Raw genomic sequence first — 9,420 nt, 5'->3', positions numbered from 1 at the left:
AGGGATTTGATATAGATCATACTGAATGGCCTAGTGGTTTTCCCTACTTTCTTCAATTTAAATCTGACTATAACAAAAAGGTGTTAATGATCTGAGCCACAGTCAGCTCCCAGTCTTGTTTTTGCTGACTGTTTAGAGCTTCTCCATCTTCACCTGCAAAGAATATAATCAATCTGATTTTGGTATTGACCATCTAGTGATGTCCATGTGTAGAGTCATCTGTTGTGTTGTTGGAAATGGGTGTTTGCTATGACCAGTGCATTCTCTTGGCAAACCCTGTTAGCCTTTGCTCTGCTTCATTTTGTACATCTATAGGTACCTGTACTTTATGACATTAAACATTTCCCAACCTCTCTGAAGATCAGTTCACTTTCACAGTTAGTAATTAGAGATAAAAACTATACCTGCCTCCACATTTGGCTACAAAAACAATAAGATGGCTAATAAGAGGCACATTACACAGTCTGTCTTATGGACTTATGAGCACCCATATATCTGAAAGATGTTAATTTCCAAAATATATAAGAAACTTCTACAACATAATAGCGAACATTTTTAACAACTTTAGTTTTAGATAAGCAAGGGACTTGAATAAAGTTCTCTTTAAAGAAGACATATAAATAACCACAGGTACATGAAAAAGGGTTTAATATCACTGCTGATCAACAGGGAAATGCAAATCAAAAACACAATAATATATCACTTCACACCTGTTAGAATGACTATAATAAAAATATATATATACTAAGAAATTTTGATGAGATTGTGAAGATATAACGAACCCTTGTACCTGTTAGTGGGATGGCAAAATGGTTCAACCATTATGAAAAATATGAAGGCTACTCAAAAATTGAAAATAGAAAACATTGAATTACCATATGGTTTACCCATTTCACATTTTATATTTATCAAACATCATCTAAATCAGGGTCTCGAAAACATTAGCATTTCCAACTTCATTTCAGCAGTACTCACAGTAGCCATGATGTGATAACAACTCAAGTGTCCATCAGAAAATGAAATGATAAATAAACTGTAGTGTATATATATGTATACACACACACACACACACACACACACACACACCCCACACACACACACCCCCCCCACACACACACACAAGGATTATTATTCCTCCTTAAAGAGAAGGAAATTCTGCCATATGAGACAACATGAAGCAATCTGGAAGATATTATGCCAAGGGAGATAAGCCAGAAAAAGGAGGACAAATACTGCATGACTCCCCCTATATGAGGTACCAAAAACAATCAAACTCATTGAAGTAAAGAACAGAATAGCAGTTGCCAGAAACTTGGAGGAAAGTAAAACAGGGTGTTGCTAATCAATAGGTATAATATTTCAGTCCTGCAAGGTGAACCAGTTTGAGACATCTGCTTACTACATAAAGATTGTATATATAAAACACTATATACACTTTGTTGTATATCCACATTGTTGTATGGTAGAAACCAACAGAATATCATACAGCAATTACCCTCCAATTAAAAATACACTTAAGATATTGTTAAGAGAATACATCTCATGTTAAGTGTTCTTAACACAATCAGTTCAGTTCAGTTGCTTAGTCATGTTCAAGTCTTTGCAGCCCCATGGACTGCAGCATGCCAGGCCTCCCTGTCCATCACCAATTCCCGAAGTTTACTCAAACTCATGTCCATTGAGTTGGTGATGCCATCCAACCATCTCATCCTCTGTCATCCCCTTCTTCTCCTGCCTTCAATCTTTCCCAGCATCAGGGTCTTTTCCAGTAAGTCATTCTTCGCATCAGGTGGTCAAAGCATTGGAGGTTCAGCTTCAACATTAGTCCTTCCAATGAGCATTCAGGACTGATTTCCTTTAGGATGGATCTCCTTGCAGTCCAACGAACTATCAAGAGTCTTCTCCAACAACACAGTTCAAAAACCATCAATTCTCCAGAGCTCAGCTTTCTTTATAGTCCAACTCTCACACCCATACATGACGACTGGAAAAACCATAGCCTTGACTAGATGGACCTTTGTTGGCAAAGCAATGTCTCTGCTGTTTAATATGCACTCTAGGTTGGTCATAACTTTTCTTGCAAGGAGCAAGTGTCTTTCAGTTTCATGGCTGCGGTCACCATCTGCAGTGATTTTGGAGCCCAAGAAAATAAAGTCTGTCACTGATTCCACTGTTTCCCCATCTATTTGCCATGAAGTGAGTGGACCAGATGCCATGCTCTTAGTTATCTTAATGTTGTGTTTTAAGCCAACTTTGTTGTTCTCCTCTTTCACTTTCAACAAGAGGCTCTTTAGTTCTTCTTCACTTTCTGCCATGAGGGTGGTATCATTTGCATATCTGAGGTTATTGATATTTCTTAGCACAATAACTTTTAAAAAAGGAAATTGATAAAGCCTCTATAGAGAACAGTATGAAGATTCTTTAGAAAACTAGGACTAAAGCTAACATATGGCCCAGCAATCCCACTTTTGGGCATAGGCTCTAAGAAAACCATAATTCAAAAAACATGTACCCAGTGTTCATTGCAGCACTATTTCCAATTGCAACCTAGATATCTATCAACACATTAATGGATAAAGAAGTTACATATATTTACAATGCAATATTACTCAGCCATAAAAAGGAACAAATCTGAGTCAGTTAAACCTAAGTGGACATATCTAGAGCCAGTTGTACAGGGTGAAGTAAGTCAGAAAAGCAAATAACCTATATTAACACATATATATGGAATCTAGAAAAATGGAAGTGATGAACCTATTTTCAGGGCAGGAATAGAAATGCAGACTTACGGAATGGACTTGTGAACACAGCAGGAGAAACAATTTGTGGGATGAATTGAGAAAGTAGGATTAAAATATATGCATTGCCATGTATAGAATACACGACTGATGGGAAACTGCTGAATAGCATATGGGCTCAGCGTTCTGCTCTGTGACCATCAGGAGAGGTGGGGGGCAGTGTGGTGGAAGTGAGGCAGAAGGAGGAGGGGTTATACTTAAAGCTGATCCACATTGTTGTATGGTAGAAACCAGCAGAATATCATATAGCAATTACCCTCCAATTAAAAGTAAATTCTAAGAAAGGAAATGTGAGCTTGAAAAGGTAGGAAAACTAATAAGAATTATGAATAACTACTCACAATAACTATATAATGTTAAATGCACCTCAAAATGTGATTGCAATAGGGCAATCAGAAGGGCCCCACAAAACTCCTCTGTCTTCCACTCTCTCCCAGAGTTTGCTGAAAACCATGTCCATTGATTTGGTGATGCTACCCAACCATCTCATCCTTTCCCACCCTCTTTTCCTTTTGCTTTCCAGCTTTCCCAGATTCAGGGCCTTTACTAATGAGTCAGTCCTTCGCATTAGGTAGCCAAAGTACTGGAGCTTCAGCTTCAGCAACAGTCTTTTCAATGACTATTCAGCTTGATTCCTTTAGGATTGAGGATTTGATCTTCTTGCAGTCCAAGAGACTTTCAAGAGTTTTCTCCAGCACCACAATTCAAAAGCAGCAATTCTTCAGTGCTCAGCCTTCTTTTTGGAACAATTCTTACATCTGTACATGACTACTGGAAAAACCATAGCTTTGACTATACAAATCTTTGCAGGCAAAGTAATATCTCTGGTATTTAGTAACATTGTCTACGTTTGTCATTGCTTTCCTTTCAAGGAACAAGCATCTTTAATTTAATGGCTGCAGTGACAGTCTGCAGTGATTTTGGAGCACAAGGAAATAAAATCTGTTACTGCTTCCAATTTTTCCCCCTATTTACCATGAAATGTTGTCATTAGATGCTGTGATCTTAGTTTTTTTATGTTGAGTTCCAAGCCACTCTCCTCTATCACCCTCATCAAGATTACTTCCTCTTCACCTTCTGCCATTATATTGGTATCACCTGCATATCCAAGGTTGTTATTTTTCCCAGGAATCTTGGTCCAACTTGTGATTCTTCCAGCCTGGCATTTTCCACGATGTACTCTGCATGTAAGTTAAATATACAGCCTTGTCATATTCCTTTCCCAATTTTGAACCAGTCCTTTGTTCCATGTCCTGTTCTAACTCTTGTTCTTGACTTGCACACAGGTTTCTCAGGAGACAGATAAGGTGGTCTGGTACTCCAGTCTCATGAAGAATTTTCCAGTTTGTTTTGATCCACACATTCAAAGGCTTTAGCGTAGTCAATGAAGCAGAAGTAGATATATTTCTGGAATTCCCTTGATCTATCCATGACTCAATGATGGTTGGCAATTTGATATCTGGTTTTTCTGACTTTTTAAACTCAGCGTGTATATTTTGAAGATTTTGCTTCACATTCTACTGAGGCCTAGTCTGAAGGATTTTGAGCATAATCTTGCTACCATGTGAAATGAGTACAATTGTATGGTAGTTTGAACATCGTTTGGGATTGGAATGAAAACTAAACTTTTCTGGTCCCGTGGCCACTGCTGTGCTTTCCAAATTTGATGACATATTGAGTGCAGCACTTTAACAGCATTAGGGTTTTAAATAGCTTGGCTGGAATTTCATCACCTCCACTACTTTGTTTGTAATAATGCTTCCTAAGCTTCACTTGACTTCACACTCCATGATGTCTGGTGCTATGTGAATGATCACACCATTGTGGTTATCTGCACTATTATGACCTTTTGAGTATAGTTCTTCTTGCCACCTCTCCTTAATTTTTTCTCCTTCTGTTAGGTCCTTTTCATTTCTGTTCTTAACTGTGTGCATCCTTGCAGGAAATATTCCCTTAGTATCACCAATTTTCTTCAAGGAATCTCTGGTCTTTCCCATTCTATTGCTTACCTCTACTTTTTTCTTTCATTGCTCATTGAAGAAGGGTGTTTACAATGATCAGCAGGTTCTCTTGACAAAATTCTGTTAGCCATAGCCCTGCTTCATTGTGTACTCCAAGGCCAAACTTGTCTGTTATTCTGGGTATCTCTTAACTTCCTACTTTTGCATTCCAATCCCCTATGATGAAAAGGATATCTTTCTTTGGTGCTAGTTCCAGAAGAAGTTGTATGTCTTCATCAAACTGCTCAACTTCATTCCCTGCATCAGTGGTTGGGGCACATACTTGGATTACTGTGATGTTGAATTGTTTTCCTTGGGAATGAACTGAGATCATAGTGTTGTTTTCGAGGTTGCATGCAAGTACTGCCTTTAGACTCTTTTGTTAACTTATGAGGGCTACTCCACTTCTTCTATGGGTTCTTGCCCACAGTAGTAGATATAATGGTCATCTGCATGATATTCACCACTTCCCCTCCATTTTAGTTGACTAATTCCTAAGATGTTGATGCTCAATCTTCCTATCTCTGCCTTGACAACTTCCAATTTTCCTTGATTTATGGACCTAACATTCCATATTCTTATGCAGTATTTATAGCATCTAATAAGAAACTTGGAATTTTATCCCCTGCTTCTAATTTTATTGAGAAAGGAAATGGGCTGAAAATGAAGCCATCATAGAAATTCTGGGATTTTCAGTGACCCCCTTCTTGGGCTAAATTACTCACCAAGAGCAGCTCACAGAACCCATGGAAATAGTTTACATACACTCACTGCTTTATTGTAAAATGACAGGATAACCGATACACATGAAAATCCAAACAGTTGGAGTGCAGTGAGAGTGGCACACCTGGGGAGGGCATGGAAACTCAGTGCCCGGCCACCTATTTCCTCTGTGCATTTCTTCTCTTTTGATGTTCATCTGTATCCAAGGAAGGGGTCATTGAACCTCTGGTCTGTAATTAGTTGGTCAGAAGCACAGGTGACGACCTGGACTTTGTACTGGTGTCTGAAGTGGGATAAGGGGTTAGTCTTGAAGATTTGTACACTTAATCTATGGAATTTGAGGCTATCTGCAAATAAATAGTGGCAGCATTAAGTTGAATTGTAGGATACCCAATTAGTGTTCAAGAATTGTTTGGTAGTTTTGGGAAACCCTCCATATCTCTGGGTAGGAATTTGGTGCAGATGTTTTATCTTTACAACTAGAAATTGCTCTAAATTAGGAAACATGAAAGATTGACCTAATATTTAAGAAATATATTAATTTACCACTCTAATAAAAGATTTCATCTTCAGTTTCTTAATTTTCCTAGAAAAGGAATGTCACAAATAAGAATAAATATAAACTGTTTTAAAAACTTCAATCTTTGGGGCATGTATTAAATTGTGCATTCAAAAATTAGAGCATATAAATGTTGACATGAAGGAAAAATGTCAAAGAAATTTTGTGAATTAAAGATTTCTGACAAACGATTCATTCTTTCACAGATGCAAATATCCTTCCAGCTTGATTCAGTGATTGGTCAAAGAACAAAAGCATCTAAGTGGAATATGTTATCATTTCTAAGAGAAAAGTATTTCCAAATATTATTCCTAATATTATGCATTTATGATTATGCCCTATGTTTTTTGCTGGAAAAAGAAAGATGCTTATTCAGAAACCCTACAATTTAGGAACATGGTAGATTAGCACTCCCATAAACCATTTCCTAAATGCCCTATATTTTATAGCTGGCATTTCATAAAGGTGTTTTTTAAAATAATAATTAAAAAAAAGCCTCCAAATTATAGTGTAAATATTTTTATCAAACAAATGTGGAATGCCCAGAAGATCTACTGACATACTGGGAAAAATAAAATATCAATAAATTTCAAAGAATAATGTCATGCAAAGCATATTGATAATCAATGCACAGTTAAATTAGAAGTAACATTTTAAAATATTTATAGTCATTTATTTGAATGTTTAAATACTTTTTTTGTTTTTTTATTTTATTCTATTTTTATTTGGAGGATAATTACTTTTCAATATTTTGATGACCTCTGCATATTTCAGCATGAATCATAAGTATACATATGTCCCCTCCCTCTTAACCTTCCTTCCCCCTCGCTCTTAATCCTACCTCTAGGTTTTCACAGAGCACTGGCTTAGGATTTCCTGTTTCATACAGCAAATGCCCACTGGTCACCTACTTTACATATGGTAATGCACATGTTCCAGTGCCACTCCAAGTCTTACCACCTGTCTTTCTCCTTCACTGTGTCCAAACTTATGTTCTGTAGATCTGCATCTCCATTGCTGCTCCAGATAGGTTTATCAGTATCATCTTTCTAGATTCCATATGCATGCATTCATATTCCATGTATGTCTTTCTCTTTCTGACTTACTTCACTTTGTATAATAAGCTCTAGGTTTATCCACCTCATTAGAACTGACTCTACAAATCACTAGTCCAGGTTCAGTGCAGGATACAGGATGCTTGGGGCTGGTGCACTCAAATACATTATTTTTTATAGTTGAGTAATATTTGACTATGCATCTATTCATCTTTCGATGGACATCTAGGCTGCTTGCATGTCCTAGCTATTGTGGATGTTGCAGCAATGAACATTGAGGTACTTGTGTCTTTTCCAATTATGATTTCCTCAGGATTGTGGGATTCCTGGGTCATATGGTAGTTTTATTCCTAGTTTTTTAAGGAATCTCCGTACTTTTTTCCATAGTGGTTGTATCAATTTACATTCCTACCAACAGTGCAAGAGGGTTCCCTTTTCTCCACATCCTCCCCAGTATTTATTGTTTATAGACATTTTAATAATGGTCATTGTAACTGGTGTGAGATGAGACCTTATTGCAGTTTTGATTTGCATCTCTCTAATAATGAGCAATGTTCAGCATCTTTTCAGGTGTTTATTAGCCATCTGCATGTCTTCTTTGAAGAGATGTCTGTTTAAGTCTTCTGCCCACCTTTTGATTGGGTTTTGGTCCCAAATGCATTTTATGAGGCCACCATTACCCTGAAACCAAAACTGGGCAAGGATACCACAAAAAAGAAAATTGCATGGTAATATCACTGATGAATATAGATGCAAAAATCCTCAATAAAATTGTAGCAAGCAGAATCCAGCAACACATTAAAAAGACCATATGTCATGACCAAATGGTCTTTATCCCAGGGATGCAAATATTCTTTAATACAGGAAATTTAAAAGAGAAATAAAAAGAATCCTAGTTAGAAAGAAGACTTAAAACTATCACTGTTTTCAGATGACTTGATTCTTATTTAGAAAACCCTAAAGTAGCCATCAAAATATTACTATGGCTAATCAATGATTATAGTAAATTTTCAGGTTATAAAATTAAGTCACAGAAGTGCTTCACACTCCTGTAAATTAACAATGAAAAATCATAAAGAGAAATTAAATAAACAATCCAATTCACCAATGCAACAAAAACAATAATATACCTATGAATAAAATCACCTAAAGAGACAAAAGAGCTGTATGTAGAAAACTGCAAGATGCTGATGAAAGATGTCAAAGATGACACAAACAGATGGAGAGATAAACCATGTTTTTGGATTGAAGAATCAATATTGTGAAAATGACTATACTAACCAAAGTAATCTATAGATTCAGTACAATCCTCGTCAAATTACCAATTGTATTATTCACAGAACTACAACAAATAATTTCATGATTTGTATAAAAACATAAAAGAACCTGAATAGCCAAAGCAATCTTGAGAACGAAAAACGGACTTGGAAGAATCCACCTTCCTGACTTCAGACTTTTACTACAGAATTACATTCATCAAGACAGTACGGTACTGGCACAAAAACAGAAATATATACCAATGGAACAAGATAGAAAGTCCAGAGATAAACCCATGCACCTATGGACACCTTATCTTTGGCAAAGGAGGTGAAAATATACAGTACAGAAAAGACAGTCTCTTCAATAAGTGGTGCTGGGTAAACTGGACAGCTATGGGTAAAAGAACGAGATTGGAACCTTCCTAACACAATACAGAAAGATAAATTCAAAACAGATTAATGACTTAAATGTAAGATAAGAAAGTATAAAATTCTTAAAGGAAAAGTTAGGCTGAACACTGACATTAAAGATCCTCTGTGATCTAGAGTAATGGAAATAAAACAAAAAAATCAAAATAAAACAAACGAAAAAAAGAAATGGGACCCAATTAAACTCAAAAGCTTTGGCACACAAAGGAAACCATTATGGGATGAAAAGACAACCCTGAGAATGAAAGAAACTAATTGCAAATGAAGCAACTGACAAAGAATTATACTTCAAAATATACAAGCATCTCATACAGCTCAATATTAGAAAAACAAACAACCCAATAAAAAAGTGGACAGAAGACTGAAATACATTTTTCCAAAGAAGACATACAGATGATTAGCACATGAAAAAATGTTCAACATCACTTATCATTAGACAAATGCAAATCAAAACCACAATGAGATATCACCTCACACTGGTAAGAATGACCACTATCAAAATATCTACAAACAATAAATAATGGAGAGGATGTGGAGAAGAGCGAAGCCTCTTGGATTGTTGGTGGGGATGTAAATTGATACAGCCACTATGGAGAA

This window comes from Bos indicus, chromosome 3 (assembly GCF_029378745.1).
Source record: "Bos indicus isolate NIAB-ARS_2022 breed Sahiwal x Tharparkar chromosome 3, NIAB-ARS_B.indTharparkar_mat_pri_1.0, whole genome shotgun sequence".
Lineage (NCBI taxonomy): Eukaryota > Metazoa > Chordata > Mammalia > Artiodactyla > Bovidae > Bos > Bos indicus.
The sequence above is the reverse complement of the archived record's forward strand: the minus strand, read 5'-3'. Positions refer to the sequence as shown.